Source organism: Cynocephalus volans, chromosome 1 (assembly GCF_027409185.1).
Source record: "Cynocephalus volans isolate mCynVol1 chromosome 1, mCynVol1.pri, whole genome shotgun sequence".
Lineage (NCBI taxonomy): Eukaryota > Metazoa > Chordata > Mammalia > Dermoptera > Cynocephalidae > Cynocephalus > Cynocephalus volans.
Window position 1 is genome coordinate 270,583,622 of NC_084460.1, and position 17,172 is coordinate 270,600,793.

The 17,172-nt window shown below is 39.2% G+C and overlaps 1 protein-coding gene and 1 pseudogene across 3 annotated transcripts in view; both read left to right on the forward strand.

Annotated features, from left to right (window-relative positions):
• PARD3B (par-3 family cell polarity regulator beta) overlaps positions 1–17,172 on the forward strand; it is a 990,710-nt gene that overhangs the window by 945,994 nt on the left and 27,544 nt on the right. The window lies entirely within an intron of this gene.
• On the forward strand, positions 12,843–13,273 carry LOC134389204 (2-iminobutanoate/2-iminopropanoate deaminase-like; annotated as a pseudogene).

Genomic DNA, 17,172 nt, shown 5'->3' on the forward strand with positions numbered 1-17,172 from the left:
GCTGCACGAATTTTCTACCAGAGGTTGAGGTCATTTCAGCTGTAAGTACTTTTCTGCTGACCTTCAGACAAGGTCCGTCATACTTCATCTAGATGCTGCAAATCCTTGGCCAGTCTCTCTGACCCCTTCCTGGTGGTGCAACTTGATCTGAACCGTCATCCTCACTAGGAAAAGCCTCCTTTCTGTGCTTGTGGCTAAGATTGCTGCTCTGACTTTGCAGGAATTCTAAGATGATCTGAAGAACTTGTCTAGATTGTATGTTCCACACTGGTATATGACAGAGTTCAATGCCTTTTGAAAATCAGTGAAGCTCTTTTACCCCACCAGATTAAGCTTTCTCCTCAGGTTCCTGTTAAAAATCTAGTCTCTAGTTTCCCTTCCCAGTAGAGTCAGCTGCCTGTTGGTCTGGCCCCCTGACACCACCTCAGTCTTCATGCCGAGGACAAAATGATGAATTAGCAGTGATTTAATTCTTTGTGAGATTAAGATGTCTCCATTGTCAACTCAAACTTCCTGAAAATGCAAAAAGCCTTAGCATGTAATATCACTTTAAGATGCCAAACAGCTGAGATCAGGGGGTTAATGCTACTGCCATTTCATTTTTATGTCACTTAGTTCCTCGGATAAAAGTCCATTTTAATCAAACTTTTCATCATTTCCTCATAGCTAATATATCCTTGATGCCAGTTAGAATATTTGATATTAATTATTCAGTCGAAGGCCTCCATTATGAGTTTAGTTTGAATATTAGTGATTTAAAACATGTTAAGACCTGTTACAGTACTGATGTCCCCAAAGTAGTTTTATCTGAATCTTGATGGCCCACATATTGAAATTCCACAGATTTTTACTTTTTCCCTCATTTTCCATAGACAACTCTCAACTGTTACATATTTGTTGGCTAAGTGCTCTTTTTAGAGGAAGAGTATGTGTCTGCTATTTCAAGAGTGCCAAATCTGACATTACCATGGACTTGAAATATGTTAAGCTTGGTTAGCTGACTTTCATGTTTTCCCTCCTGCACATATCTAAAGGAGTCTTAGCATTTGTTTCCTACTTCTTCAGCCAAAAGAAAAGAAGGTTGTTTTGTGCCTAGGCATCTGCTTAATTTAGAGCATTCTATTTCTCATTTCTCATATACTTTGTAGTTCTCAGTGTTTTCCTATTTTATTGCCATTCTACCATCTGCCTCCCAGTGCTCATTGCCCTGGAATTATGGGGGTGATTTTCTCAACAGTGCTAAACTGTTCTGCACTGTGTACACTCCCATTCTGCACCCACCTCCCCCGGTCTTCTATATCACTCCAGCCATTTGCTACTGTCCCTTGGCCCAGGTTCCTGGGTTTGCTGTATACAGGTGTCCTGGTATCAACCTACTGCAGGCAGGGACACTATGAATAAACTAAGTGTGCTAATTCGTCATTATATCTGATTTGTATGTTTGTGAGGCCTGTGCTTTGTGCTTATTTAAAATTACATTAAATGACTAAGACATGTAAGCATCTCGGATAAAAAGCTAGTACCTCACCAAATGCATGAATACATGATATTATTTACCCAAAGTAATTAACAGTAAAATCTCTAGATTTATTTTTCATTTTTATATACGAGGACCTGCGTGGAAATTGATTCAAAGATGTCAATCGTATTTAAAGAGAAAAATTCAAGTAAGAACAATTAAGGTAGGGAGGGGGTAGTCATTATGATGGTCCTTTAGTAAAAGAGAAAATTCATCCTTAGAGTGACAGAATCAGAATAAGAATTCAAGCCCAGGTCTTTCTGGGTGTTTTTTATTTTACTTTACTACACCACTAACACTGACGAGTTAAGGAGAGGTTGGAACATATCACCTTTTTTCTCAATTAACATGAGTTCATGGGACAGAAGATACCTTAGATCGTATTAAAAATACGTTTATGTTCTTGTGAACATCTTCTAGGATTCCAAAGAAAATGGAAAATGTTGAAATCTGCATGTTATAGCAAACAGAAAGGACATTGTTGGGAGGGAGGGCGGAGAGGGAGGAGGGAGGGAGGTTTCGGTGATGGGCCACAGTAATCAACCACATTGTATATCAACAAAATAAAATTAAGAAAAAAATAAAAAAAAATAAAAATAAAAATAAATCTGCATGTTATGAAAATAATAAAATACAAGAAAAATAGATAAATTTTTTAAAAAGAAAATGCTTTTGAGTTACATCATTTTTATTCTTAGATCACTATGCTGTTTTCCCTAAGTGAAAACAAGATGGCCACATTTTCCTTACAATTATTCTGTTCCCATTGGGAGCACAAGTAGGGATGTGAATGGCCTCCCTCAGGCTGTGCTACATACCCCCCATGTGTGGACCAGCCTCACAGCCCCCAGGTCACATTCTGTACTGCTCTTCCACAGAAACACTTGTAACGGGGCGTAGGAGAAAGAACCAACATTTGTTGAGTCTTTATTATGCTCCAGGAACTCTGGTAGGTACTTTATGTCACCTCATTTATTTCTTGTGACAATCCTGACATAAATATTATTATCCCTATTTTATGGATGAAGACACTGAGGCTCAGAGATATAAAATGGTGTAGTCAAGACTGCACACATAATAAGAGGCAGACTGGATTCAGTCTAGTTCTTTCTCCCTCTGAGAACTCTGGGCTCTCCACTCCGTCAAGTTGTCTTGTGCTGGGCTGGCTGTAAAACAGGTAGGAGAGAAGCCTTCAGTGACCCGCCTTCACTGAGGCAGCCCACACTATTCTGATCCCATCCTAAAGCACTGCAGTATATAACTCAGGGACATTTACTATGAACAAACCCCTAGTAGGCATGAAAAATTACTAAGAATGGCAGCCACAAACCACAGAGCTCTCCTTAGCATATTTAAACACCCAGCTCCTTCCAGCTGAAATATCTTTTAAACGGTGCTCTTTTTTTTTTTTTTTTTTTTTTTTTTTTAGGACTGCCTCTGTGTTATGCTAGTGGGTTAAAATATATATACCAGTTGGTTCCACTTCAGCAATTTTCATAGCCAGGGAATTATCGTTTGTTCTTTCATGGTATAGTCCTGGCAGACCCTTAGGGGACATGGCTGAGGTGCAAATGCCAGAGAACTGTGCGAGGGTTGCTTCTACTGCCTCTGCTGCTTCAAGCTCAGAGAAGAGAGCTCTGGCAGTCAAGTACCGTGGAGGTGCCACACAAGCGCCATCTGTGCCCTGGATCTCATGTGACACAGGCCCCACAACCTCAGTCATTATGCCAGGAAACACCTTGGTCCAGCTCCATTATTTCCAGCAAAGGCAAACATTTGTGGTACAAATGTGAGAAGGGTTGGTACAAAAAGAGCAGCCTCCAGGATGTGTTTCTGCTTATATTCCAAGTCTTCAATTAAGCCTAGAGAGAAGTGGTTGGAACTTGTCCCAATAGAAGGTTGTCCCACTCAACAATTAGCAGAACTGACCCTATGGTTGAACATGGAATGACATGTTAAATAGGTAGGAAGCTGGGAATTCTCACTGGCCACTCTCCACCGGCAATACACTCTGGGGCATCATTAGTACCCTTTAAACTTGGCCATTGGTCTAAAGTGAAGACAGGGTAGTGACTGCTCAGATAAGGTTTCTGCCCACTAATTGCTTACTTGTAGCTGAGGCTAATGCAGACCCATTTCCAGAAATGATAGTGTCTGACAGCCTGGTTTTTATACAGTGCTGGAAAGAGCTGTAATTGTTGCAGCAGAGGTTTAGGATGGAAAGTAAACATGTTGAGCTATTTTGAGAAGGAATTTGTCACAGTGAAATTTTTTTTTTCCCCTGGAAACAGTCATATAAAATCAGGACAGAGTTTGTATCCGGCTTCTTGATCACTTTCCATTGATATGTTGATGTCTTTGACAATTTATACTAAATGGTCCAGATTGTACAACAACCTTTTATAGATTTTCCAACATCAAAATCAGGTCCATGTATGAGACAGAACTTCTAGTCAGTGTTTTATATGAGTAATTTCCGGATGTGCTGCCTGTAATGTGGCCAAGATTATGTGATGACTGCCTTCTGTGGGTCGGTTATAGAGAAGTCACTTATGTTACCACCTTGTCAACAGCTTGAATTCCTCAGTTTGTCCTTTTGCTGGCCACTCCTTTCGTACCTAATTTTTTTTTTAAAAAGATGAGTCAGATTTATCTGTGCAACTTTGTTATCCTGAATAGATGGGCTGGAAAATTGTCTACTCTTCCTTATTCCTCCCCTCAGCAACAGTGTGCTGACCACCTACTCAGTTCGGTACACTCTGCAGGCCCTGAGGGTACCATGACAGGCTCGCACAGACACAGCCCCTGTCCTCAGGAGCCTATAATCCAGTGGGGAAGACAGTAACTGTACAATCACAAAGAAAACATAAAATTGCACGTGTGATTCAAGAAAATATAATGTGAAATTGGACCAAATCAGGGGAAGAAGTGAGACATGAGTTATGATCTGAAAGAGGTTATTAGAGAGAAGAAAAAAGAAAAATTCCAGGCACAGAGAACAACACATGCAGAGGCCTTGAGGTAGGAGAAAGCATGGTGAACAGAGACTGAAAAAAGGCCATGTGGCTGAAACAGAGACCGTAAGACTTGAGCAGCAAAGGTAGGTAGAAGTCAGATCGTGGTGGTCAAGGTAAGGATGTTTGTATTTCTTCCAGGACTAATTAGAAACCTTTGATGGGTTTTAAGCAGGAGGATGTCATGGTCAGATTTGTGTTTCAAAATGGCTTTTCTAAAAACTGCAGGGTAGAGAATAGTTTGAAGGGAGGCAGGAGTGGATGTGGACCAGTTGAAAAGTTTTTGCTGTGGGTAGTGTATACAAGGGTGGTGGTGATGATAGCAGAATTGGAGAAAGGTGGTGGAGAGTCTTGACAGAATTGATTATGGATTGCATGTGGGTGTGAGGGGTAAGTGGAGCCAGGTGTCAAGAATTAATACACACACAACAGCAAGGGTGATGGCACCATTCCCCGAGAGAGAAAATGCTGAGAGAGAACTAGGTTTGGGGGGTCAGAGGGGATCATGATTATGGGTTAGGACATGACAGATTTGAGGTGTCTTTCAGACCTCCAGAAGGTGACCACTGAAATATGCAGTAGAGATGGGTCAACGTGCATGGGAATGGCAGTGGCTGACCCAGGGTGTCAGACAAATGTGCATTCATGAGAACTGGACAAAATACTCCAGAGCATGTCAGGGGTGATGCTGCAATAAATGACCGAGTCTCATACTCAGAAAGTACAGAAAGAGGCAAGTGGACTGGGCAATTTGCAGAGGCCTGGGTGCCAGTCTGTGGTTGCAACATGTCTTTACTGCTTGTATGGACAGCAAAGGGTTATCTATCACTGTCTATGTAATTTCATTCTGGAAATGATATTTTTCTTAAGTAGGAAGAATTGGTGACTTAATGTCATCTGGCATTCTGTGACTACACATAGCTCTGACCCCATAAAGCATAAGCATGAGGGAAAGAAGAAACAGTGGAAATCATCTTGGTATCCGTACTGTGCTTATAAAACAGAATATACTTGTTGTTCAGAAATATCTCTGAAATATTTAAGGATAAAGAGGGATAAGTGTTCAGGAAATACTAGTATGTGTATATGTGTGTGTGTGTGTGTGTATAGAGAGAGGGAGGAAGGATAGAGGGTGCTTCGGATTGTCCCCCAAAGTCCATGTATTAGAAGCCTAATCCCCACTGTGATAGTGTGAAGAGCGTAGGAAATCCTTATGATAATTGAAAGATGGGGCCTTGAAAAGGTGATTAAATTGTAAGGACCATTCCCTAGTGAATGGATTAATCCATTTGATTGTTTAATGGTGGTTGTGGCTGTGGTTCTGATGGCTTTAAAGGAGAGCGCATGAGAAGCTCTCTCTGCTTCTGCCACTCTGCCATGTGACAGACACTTGCATCACTGTGGATTTACCACCTAAAAAGGCCCTCACCAGGTGTGTTCCCTGGACTTTGGACTTCCCAGCCTCCAAGACTAAGCAATAAATATTGTTTCTTTACAAATGACCCACTTTCAGGTTATTTATGTTATAAGCAGCAGAAATGGACTAATACAGAGGGGAAGGGAACAGAATGGAAGAAAAGAGTGAACAATAAAGTAAATGGGCAAAAGGTAAAGAATTGGTGGATTTGGTAAAGGATATAAAGAGTTCCTTGCACTATTGTTGCTACAACAGTAACAAGGAATAGTGAAAGTTATCATAATTTTCTAGTACAAATTCAAAAGTAAAAAAAGTCCTCATTCTAGTGCCCTAGGCTGATCCCCCCTGAAGGAGACTCTGAGACAAGGATTTGAGTGCATGTGATTTTATCCGGAAAGCAATCCCAGGAAGGGAAGTGAGGAAGGGGAGGGAAGAAAGACAGGATACGTGCATTGATGAGCAGGTTACTGCTACAGTCGGGGGGGGGGCGGGGTGTCCAGTTCTGCTAGGGCCTTCTGGAGATAGTATGGAATGCATTCATACCTTATCCCACCTGAGGCGCAGGAATCTTGGAGTACTTATCTTTCAAGTCCCATTGTCATTGGCTAAGGGTTGCTTGTAAGGTGCCAGCTTCCCGGTACTTCTGCCTGTCTTGTGCACTGGCGACAGAAAGCCTCAAGCCAAGAAGCACACATACTTGGACCTCAGTGGACCATACGTGCCAAGCAATACGGTGGAGCACAGCAGGGTTACTACAGCTAGTGAGTGTGAAGTCCCAGGGTCAAAGCGGATCAGTTCTGGTTGCCTTTCACAAGAGAAAAACATATAATTACTAAATAGCCCCAGACGGTCTTGATGTCTTCACTTTATTTTTGGAGCAGGTGTTCTGTGAATTAGCCTTGTCTTATATGGAACACAATGAATACCAGCATCAACAGAACAGCCCAACAGAGAGACGCTGAGAATGTATTTCTGGTTTCTCTTTGTTTCCCTCAAATATACAATTCATCAAAATGATGTAAGACCTTTGACTAGTTCATTTTCTGTCGAGCCCATGCTCAGACATCACTGGAATACAGCAGCACCCCTGGGACACCTCTGGGATTACAGAAACCTTCAAGAAAATGGAAATTTGGTACTAAGGTACCTGATTCAGGACGCCCATTAATGAACAATGGTGGTTTGAGTGTCTGCAGTTAGTTTACTTATGATTGTGGCTGAAAACACACACGAGGTAAAGTTTTGGATAGATTTCAACATGGTTACCTTTGCTCCAATTAAGAACAGTAGGAACTTGGCCAAATGCAGGGATTAGTTTTGTGGCCCCAGTCATGTGGCTCCTTTGGTCTCCACAGTCTCACCTTAACATTAGGCTTTATGCTAAGATACCAATGTTGTATCCATGAAGGCAGTAAAACTGGATTAATCACATTCAATTCAATTAAGACACTTAGGCTCATCTTCTTAGAACAAAGAATATATGTCATGAGTCAAGCAGGCTACAGGATAAATTCCTAAAATGTAATTATCAGGCCACAGAATGATAATATGTTTAAAGTTTCTGATATGTATTGCCAGATTGAACTCCAAAAAAGTACTGATTTACATCCCCACCAGCACGGAGTATAAATATTTTTTAAAATCTATATCAGTTTAATAGGTGAAAAAGTAACAATTATGATCACAAAGTTTTAATTTGGAATTTCTTTACTCTTAGTGAGGTTGAAATTTTCTCACATATTTATTTGAATTTATATGTTTTTTTCAGCCTGTTGTAGTTTATCTGTTTGCATATCATTCCTGTCTAGGTGTTTATCTTTTTCTTCTCGATTTATTAAAGCTCTTCATATATTAAGGACATTAACACTTTTTCATATTTAAAATTCTTTTAACTTTAAATTGTATTTATGGTAAATGGAAATTTATAATTTTATATGTTAAATCTTTAATCTTTTGCCTTATGATTGATTCTTCTACTTTTATGTTCAAGAAGTTATCTCTGTATTATCTTCTAGTTATTTTATGATTTCATTTATTTTGACACTTCTGTGACACAAATTCATTGAACATACATGTCATCCTAAGCAGTAATGAACTTTCATAACATAGTTTCAAGCAATATCAAATGTGATATTGCTATAATCATAAAGAATATGTGGTGGTCTTGACACCCATGCTAACCAGCTTTGGAGAAACATTATGGAAAATATCTGTGTGGTTTATTGTTGCATCAGCCAGAGTCAACGTACATCTTGCACTTACTGCAGTTATGCCCTGTGTCAGAAAGCAAATGTCCTGAGGCATTCGACCTAGACTCCTGGAATGTAATGCAATACCACTCTTCAGTGTCCTGGGAATCATCAAGATCACCCAAATGGGCTTCTTTCTTAATGTGGCCCTTCTTCTTGCAAAATATATACTCTTCTCTTTGACCCTCTGCCAGCTGATGTGACCCTCTGCCACGTGAGCAAGGTGTACCTGTTGAACTGACACATCTACCCCACATCTCCCGGAACATGCATTCCTGTGCTCCTCAGATCCAGCTGATAAGAACTTTAGGCGTCCTCCACAAAGACAGCATTTATATGATTGGGAGTTTCTCTTTTAATTTCTCTGAGAAAGAGATGCAGTTTTGCTAGAAGGAAACTTGTCTTGAAGATAGTATATGTGTTAATTTGGCTGAACTCAAAGGAACCATGAGAGGAGGTTTTCTTAATCTGGGGTCTGTGCATATCTAAATTGTCCATTGATTGGTTTCAGGGGATCCTCAAAGTCCTTGAAATTACATGCCAAATAGTTTTTTAAATATTTTGTACGTATTCCTGGGGGAGGGGGTAAGCTTAGAGAGTTTTGTGACACAGTAAGCTGAAGACTTACTGAGAGGAATTTACTTTATACCCTTTTTAAAGGGGTCATTTTTTAAAATTCTTACATTATGGTTTCTATGTGATTACTTTATTTTTTTTTTTTCAACAGAACTACAAGGCCTTCATGGAGATTATTTTATTTGTAAAAATTTATGAGGACAATATCCAAACAGTAGCTTACTGTGTTGAAGAGTGACTTCAATATCAGAACAAATGTAATAGTTTTAGCAAGAAGCCCTACTGTGGCCTGCCTTTCAGCCCCGCACAGCATAGTGCATGTATACGCTTCTATTCTGCACACTACCTTTTGATCTGCTGTTAAAGAGAACAGAACCTTCCTAGCATATAAATCCCAGAAAGAATTTTGAAATGGCATCAAATGACTATATATGCCCATTTTCTCCCTTCCCACTATCACACCCACCAGCAACATGAAATACAGAACCTGGTTAAGTTTCAGGGGCCAGATTTGTGTGTACCCCAGTCTACCTAGAATAGGATTTACACATTCTGCTATCTTCCCAGCTTTTGAAAAATAACATCCTGTTCTCATCCCCAGAAAGTAGAGAGGGAAAAGAAGTGTTCATGAGAATGAGCAGGCAGCAACCTCCATCAGAGCAAGAAGTACTATCGATTCCACTGTAAATTATTCGCAGGATAAAACCACAGGAAATAAAAAGAAAGTAAAATATTAATATTAAACCATAGCTACCCCTGCCATATATAATTTAGATAAATAATCCATTTCATGTATGTAGGATATTGTAATAGAGTTGTTCGTGTGCCACTGGCAACAGTTTATATTTGAAAAGAACAGAAACATTAGCTGCTGATGGCGGGCAAATGTATTTTATTCATTCTTATTCTTAAAAGCCAAATGTCTTCAAATAAAATACTGATCAATGGCTAAACATGTAAGGGCTGCTATATTTTTGTCTCATAATATGGATTTGTAGCCTAATCTAGGCTTTTTTTTTTACCTTTTTGCCTAATGGTGGGATATTAATAAGAGAAAGATGGTTACATAAAACATCCTCTGAATGTGAATGTTTTTTTACATATGAGTAATTTCAGGTGGCTAAAGATGGAATGAGCTAACCTGAAAGTAACAAGCTGCTCACTGTCTCAGCCAAATTAGGCTTAATGCTGAAAGGCTTTCTTACTTAAGAAGTCACGAAGGCCGGGGGTCAAGCCATGAGGCCATGGAGTGCAGCTGTTGGACCACCTTTTGCAGTCTCAAAGGGAGCAACCAAAGAAAATCTAGCAAGGAAAATATCTCAAAGAATCAACAAGGAGAGTAAAACAAAAATAACCAGATGTCCCAGAAGACTCTCTTGGTATTATGAAGAAGGCTAGAACAGGACTAACAGGGTTTGGATTTTATCAACCTTACTAATAAAAGTCACTTGGCTCTCCATCGAGAAGAGTAGTTGGTACAATATGGAAAGGTTTTAAAGACCATTAATTTCTTGAAATGAAACAGCTGGCCTTATTGGCTATTAAATAATGAGCCGGATTCTCCCCAGTGCCTAAGTCACTCTCTGGTAGTAAATTAGGCATTTAGGGAGACACATTAACTCTTTAAGAAGATTAGAGTTCGATTTAGTGCACTTTATGCATAGGAAGAAAGTTATAGGGAATCTGGCTGAAGCTGAGCAAAGGAAAGATGGAGACAAGATAGACTCTGCTGGAAGAAAGTAAACCCATGACTTGTATTAACTGGGCAGTTCAGGTGAGCGTGGGAAATTTGAGAAGTTGAGTTGCTGAGTGATAGTCAATCTACTGTTCTACAGTTGGATGAGATTGTGAAGGCAGAAAGAGCTGACTCATCATCTATTGATTCATTCATTCAGTAAACTTCTAAATAGCCCAGTGTACCTGGCACTGACCTAGGCACTTAGGCAATACTCTTCAATCAAATACAGTCTTTGTCTCCAGGGCTTTACAGCCTAAGCCCTGGTGGCTTGGCAGGGCTAGGTGGGGTGGGGGGGGGGAGTGGGAGAGACACAAGTAAATAGATGATTGCAATAGAGTAGAGTAAGTGCTAAAATTTTATATGCATACATTGAATTTGAGGTGAGGAAGTGGCAGGACATATAGCACATTGTGCAACATGCCAAGGAGTTTGACTCTACCCAGAAGGCCTCAGGCATGGAAGTGGTTTAAACAAGAGAGTGGTTTGATCAGATTTGCGCTGTAGAAAAAAGCCCCTTGATAATTGCATGGGGAATAAATTGGAGGGACACAACTGGAATCACGAAGGGCAATGTGAAGTTGCTGTAATCCCTGTGAAAGATGCTGAGGGCCTGCCAGGAGGCTATGGAGGGGAATGCCAGGAAGGGAAGAGGCCTGTGCTGTTCAGGAGTGCACTGACCTGACGGATGGCTGAGTGGATGCGGGCAGCGAGGGGAAGAGCTATGCCAAAGACAACTCTGGAGTCCAGGGCTTGGGCAGCTGCGTATGTGGAGGTGCCATTCCCCTCGGTAGATGGGGAAGGATGGGATGCAGGTTTGGGGGAAAGGCGGTGTTGTGACAGCTCTAGGCCCTAGAAGCATGATGAGATGGCACAAAAGGAACTGGAAGTCATCCATGGGAACCATCTAATGAGATTTGAAGAGCGCATTCTAAAACTGAGATTTATAAAACTGCATAATGCCTAGAACTTAAACTGAATCCCTGGAATGGTATTTTGCTTTGTTTAGTTTTTCTGCCAGAGGAAGAGATTTCAAAGATCCAGATGTCTCCAAACTGAGGATCTATCAATGCTCACCATTAAGAGAATTCAAGTGAATTCACCTCTAGAAAAGCCGACATTTTTTTATAGGGAATATCAGTAGTTAATAAAACATCGATGTATCAGGAAATTTCTACTCTGTGTGAGAAGTAAAAAATGCACAGGTTGCAGACTAGACAAATTAACAGTTCTTTCTCTGTCAGCACTTAAAATCTATACTGCGGTTTCTTTCTATGGTATGGGGTGAAACGTGCCAACAAATTGGCTTAGATGATGTAAGTATCTGAAAATATGGAAGAAATTATATATTGGAGGAAAAAGGAGAAATTCTTATATATTAAAAGGTGTTGACAACTTCACCACAGAGTAACAAAAATATTCTTAAAGATAAAATACTCATTTTAGAATTTCAGAAACCACAGTTACAATGTTATATACCACGTGCAGCAGAAGTAGTTTTTAGAAAGAAAATTGACATCAAAGTTTACTAAACCAATAACCCTTGTGGCAACATTATGGTGAAAACCTCATTCTTTAGGAATGTGAAAGGCATAAAATTAAAAGGGTGGAGAGTGCATGGATTGCCTAAACTTCGCTAAGGCAGACAATCAACCGGACTAAACATGCCCCTCAGTGTTTTTAGCATGTCAACGTGTCAACCCGGTGCTAGTTGCACCATGGTTTCAGGAAAAGGTTCCCTGGTAAATGGCCATGAACTGCCCAGGTCTGTGCTCCACATGAGATTGTTATTCACAAGCTCCAGCTGCATGTGTCTGTTAACAGGCTACCTCCACGAACTGTAGAGACAATCGCTCCTCTAGAATAATTCCAAAAAGACCTATACCAACAGTGCTCGTTTGTGTCATCTGTTCTTCTCAGAGAGACCCACTGGTCACTTCTGGCGGTAAATATCCCCATTTTCTAGCATATGCCCAAATCAATAAAGACTCATTGACTTAGTGCTCTAACTAAGGGCAACTTCACATCATTTTAACATGCTGCCTGAAAATGTAACAGGAGACAAAGCCTTTCCCTTCACAGTACAGCTAGAGTTTTAAAATGGGAATTTCAGGGTTAAAATGTATATGATAATACTTATTCTTTTCTGTGTTAATAGGGAGAAGGGGCTAGAAAGTAGGGAAGCATGGGGACCTGTAGGAGCTGCAAGACAGAAGCCACAGAGAAGTAAAAAAAAAAGAGAGAGAGACAGATGCCAGGTTAGGTGAGAAGTGAGCAGGGCTGGTGTAGGGGCTGCTTCTGCTGGAGGGGCTGTGGGAGAGAAAGACCAGCCATGTCATTCTTGGTCAAAAGGGTGATAAGCTTGACGAAAGCCCCAGGGACCATTGGTTCCTACAATCAAGCTGTATGAGTCAGCAGGATCATTTACATTTCAGCACAACTAGGCATGGACCCTGGACCCTTCTAGTGGACAACTTGTGCCAGGAGGGGTAGCAGAAGAAGCTAAACAAGCTCTTACGAACATGGGTGAAATTCTGAAGGCTGGGCTGTGACTTCACTAATGTTTTAAAAGCAACTCTTTTGCTGGCTCACTTCAGTACTATCAATGAAATCTACAAACAGTATTTCAAGAGCAATTTTCCTGCTAGAGCTGCTTTCCAGGTCACTGCTTTGCCCAAAGGAGGCCGTGTTGAGATTGAAGCAGTAGCTGTCCCAGGACCTCTCACAGAAACATCACTGTTCAGTGGACCCAGTGTTGTCTAGTCTCGAATTTTTATTATGTTTTTAAATTAATGTCAGATTTTTACAGTTGATGAAAATATAAGTTTGACTAAAATATCTGAAGTTATTATGAAATACCATATAATAGGGAGAGTTGAACATGAATTGAAGATTAGATAATGAATCTAGTTACTGAGGTTATTAATTACACTTATGCACACCCATGTTATTGAATGTAGGAGGAGACATGCTCATTATATAGTTACTCAAATAAATAAAAGTAAAGAGAAATAACAGGTAGGAAAGATGAGTTTCTGAGAAATAATCAATAGCACACCTAATTCAATTAAATTCCATTAATTTAATGATGTGAAATATTAAGTCTTCATGTCAGATAAGTGATTCTAACACATACTTGAGTACAATGAAAGTATTTAAATTTGAATGTAGAGGTAAAGGAGAAGGAAGTGAACCAATATTTTATATAGGCAATAATTTTCTAATAGAAATAAAACAGACATGTAGATTTCAGAAAACAAAAAAAAAGAGGGAAAAAAAGAGAAAGAGAGAGATGCCATACCAAAGGCATCATTTACAGACTCAAAAATAGAACCTGTGGCTTCAACTGTCCTGCAAAGAAAGGATCATCGTGTTCTTTGTCAGTGGTCCATATCACAAGCATCCTTAGTGGAAGAGGGGAGCCACTGCCTGCCTTTTTAACTGTTTGTTAGCTCTAGCAGAGCAAGGCATGATCCATGTCAGGATACATTTTTAAAAACAGTTCTTTTTTAAGAGCAATTTTAGTTCACAACAAAATTGAGAGGAAAGTGCAGAGATTTCTTATAACCCCTCTACTCCCATACGTGCAGAACCTCTCCCATTACCAATTACAATTGATGAGCCTACACTGACTCATTATAATCACCCAAAGAACATAGTTTGCACTGGGGTTCTCTCTTGGTGTTTTACATTTTATGGGTTTGGACAAATGTACAATGACATGTATCCATCATTATAGTATCATACAGAGTATTTTCACTGCCCTGAAAATCCTCTGTGCTCCTCCTATTCATCTCTGCTCCCCGTTAACCCCTGAAAACCACTGATCTTTTAACCGTCATCATAGTTCTTAATTCCAGAATGTCATATAGTTGGAGTCCTAGAATATGTAGCCTTTTAAGATTGGTTTATTTCACTTGGTAATATGCATTTAAGTTTCTTCCATCCTTTTTTTCATGGCTTAATAAAAGGCTGAGAAATATTCCATGGTCTGGTTGTGACACTGTTTATTCATTCTCCCACTGGTTGCCTCCAAGTTTTGGCAATTATGAATAAAGCTGCTGTACATATCAGTGTGCAGATTTTTGTGTGGACATAAGTTTTCAACTCCTTTGGGTAAATACCAAGGAGTGTAATCGATGGATCATAATGTAAGACTATGTTTAGTTTTGTAGAAAACCACTGAACTGTCTTTCAAAGTGGCCACACCATTTTGCATTCCCACTAGCAATGAACAAAAGTTCCTGTTGTTCCTCATCCTTGACATTTGGTGTTGTCAAAGTTCCCAATTTTGGCCATTCTACTATGTATAATTGGTGTCTCATTTTTTTAATTTTTATTTTCTTTATGACATATGATTCAGAGTATCTTTTCATATGCTTACTTGACATATGTATATCTTCTTTGGTAAGGTGTCTATTCAGATCTTTGGCCCATTTTTTTATTGAGTTGTTTGTTTTCTTATTGTTTAGATTCATGAGTTCTTTGTATATATTGGATAACAGCCCTTTATCAGATGTGTCTTTTGCAGATATTTTCTCACATTCTGTGGCTTCTCTTTTTATTTTATTTTTATTGTCTTTCACAGAGCAGAAGTTTTTGATTTTAGTGAAGTCCAGCTTATCAATTCTTTCTTTTGCAGATTGAGCCTTTGGTGTATCTAAAAAGTAATTGCCATACCCAAGGTTATCTAGGTTTTCTCCTATTTTTAAGTTTTGCATTTTACATTTAGTTATATGATCCATTTTGAGTTAATGTTTGTGAAGAGTGTAAGGTCTGTGTCTACAATCATTTTTTGTATGAGGATGTTCAGTTATTTCAGTATCCCTTATCAAAAAGGCTGTCTTTTCTCCAATGAACTGTCTTCGGTCCTTTGTCAAATATAGTTGACTATATTTATGTGGATCTATTTCTGGGCTTTCTACTCTGTTCCATTGATCTTTTTGTATATTCTTTCACCAATACGACAATGTCTTGTTTACTGTAACTTTATAGTAAATCTTTAAGTTAGGTAGTGCCAGTTCTCCAAGTTTGTTCTTCTCCTTTGATATTTTGTTGGCTATTCTGGGTCTTTTTCTTCGGCATGTAAACTTTAAAATTTTTTTGTCAATATTCACAAAATTACTTTCTGGGATTTTTATTGGGATTGCACTGAACCTATAGTCCAATTTGGGAAGAACTGACATCTTGATAGTATTGAGTCTTCCTATCCGTGAAGATGAAATATAGCTCCATTTATTTAGCTCTTTTATTTCTTCCATCAGAGTTTTATAGTTTTTCTCACAGATCTTGCTTGTATTTTATTAGATTTATACCTAAGTACTTCATTTTTGGGGGTGCTAATGTGAGTGGTATTGTTTTTTAAATTCAATTCCACTTCTTCATTGCTGGTATATAGGAAAGTGATTGATTTTTGTATATTAACCTTGTCTTCTGCAACCTTGCTATAATTGCTTATTAGTTCCAGGAGGTTTTTGGTCAATTCTTTTAGATTTTCTACATAGATGATCATGCCATCAGGGAACAAAGGCAGTTTTATTTCTTCCTTTACAATCTGTATGCCTTATATTTCCTTGTCTTATCTTAATGCATTAGCTAGGACTTCAGTAACTTTTTGAGTATTCTGTTTGCTGTTTCAAAAACTAACCAATGACAATGTCCATCAGGGCCAAGAGAAGTGAATGTTTGAAGAAAACATATTCCTTCACTTTTTTTAGCCTTAAAATGTGGCAGAAAAGTGGGAAAATATTGTAATAATACTAATTAAGAGGATTTGATGCAAGTAGGTGATAGATGAATTATAAAGGAGTAAGCAAATGTACATAGATTTTACATTCAAATACCTTCTAGGCCAAATTACCAAATAAAATAATATGAGGGAGAACAAAGAATAAAAGCAGAATAAATAGGTAACATATATTTAAATATTTCAGAAGGATAGCTTAAGATGAATAATGTTTGCAAGCGTTTTTTTTTTTTTCTTCCCCTGAGACAAGAAACACTACAAAAACATTCCTTTTAATAAGTTCTTTACTATGTTAACAGTGTCTCCTAGAGTATTCAAGTCTCCCTGCTCTCAGAAGATGGTTTAATGCAATTGGCTTTTGAAGCTACCTGGGTAACTCCCTGAGTATTTGGCCTACCTTGTAGATTGGTTCAGAACCACCCATTGCTTTGCAAAGAAAGATGTTTATTTTGTGGGCTCTTCTATGACCTTTTTTTCTGGAACACTGATAAGAATAACACTGATAGAAAGCAGCTGAGGCTGCAGGCAGACACCTAACCTTTCTGCTTTGGTTGAGCAAGTGCAGAGGCCACCTCACTGGGTTGTTCTGTACATCAGTGTCCATCCACTCTTTAGCAACTGGTAGCCAGTCCCTCACCAGTGATATTCACAAGGGCTTTGCTCCATTGGCCACCAAGCAACTGCACTTCCACTGATGAGCCCCAATAGCTTTCCCAGGAATTGATTTCCCACAGACTTGGCAAATGTTCTCAGTACATTGAGTCAGGTAAACTTCTATATGTCAGCTGACTCTAGATAAATTCCAAATAATAATGTGGTAGCTAGAGTTTAATTAATACCATGTCATTCAAAGCAAGAGTTTCCCTTGTCAAGCTATAACCATGTGCATTCAAAGAACAAGATCCCCACAAAAAAA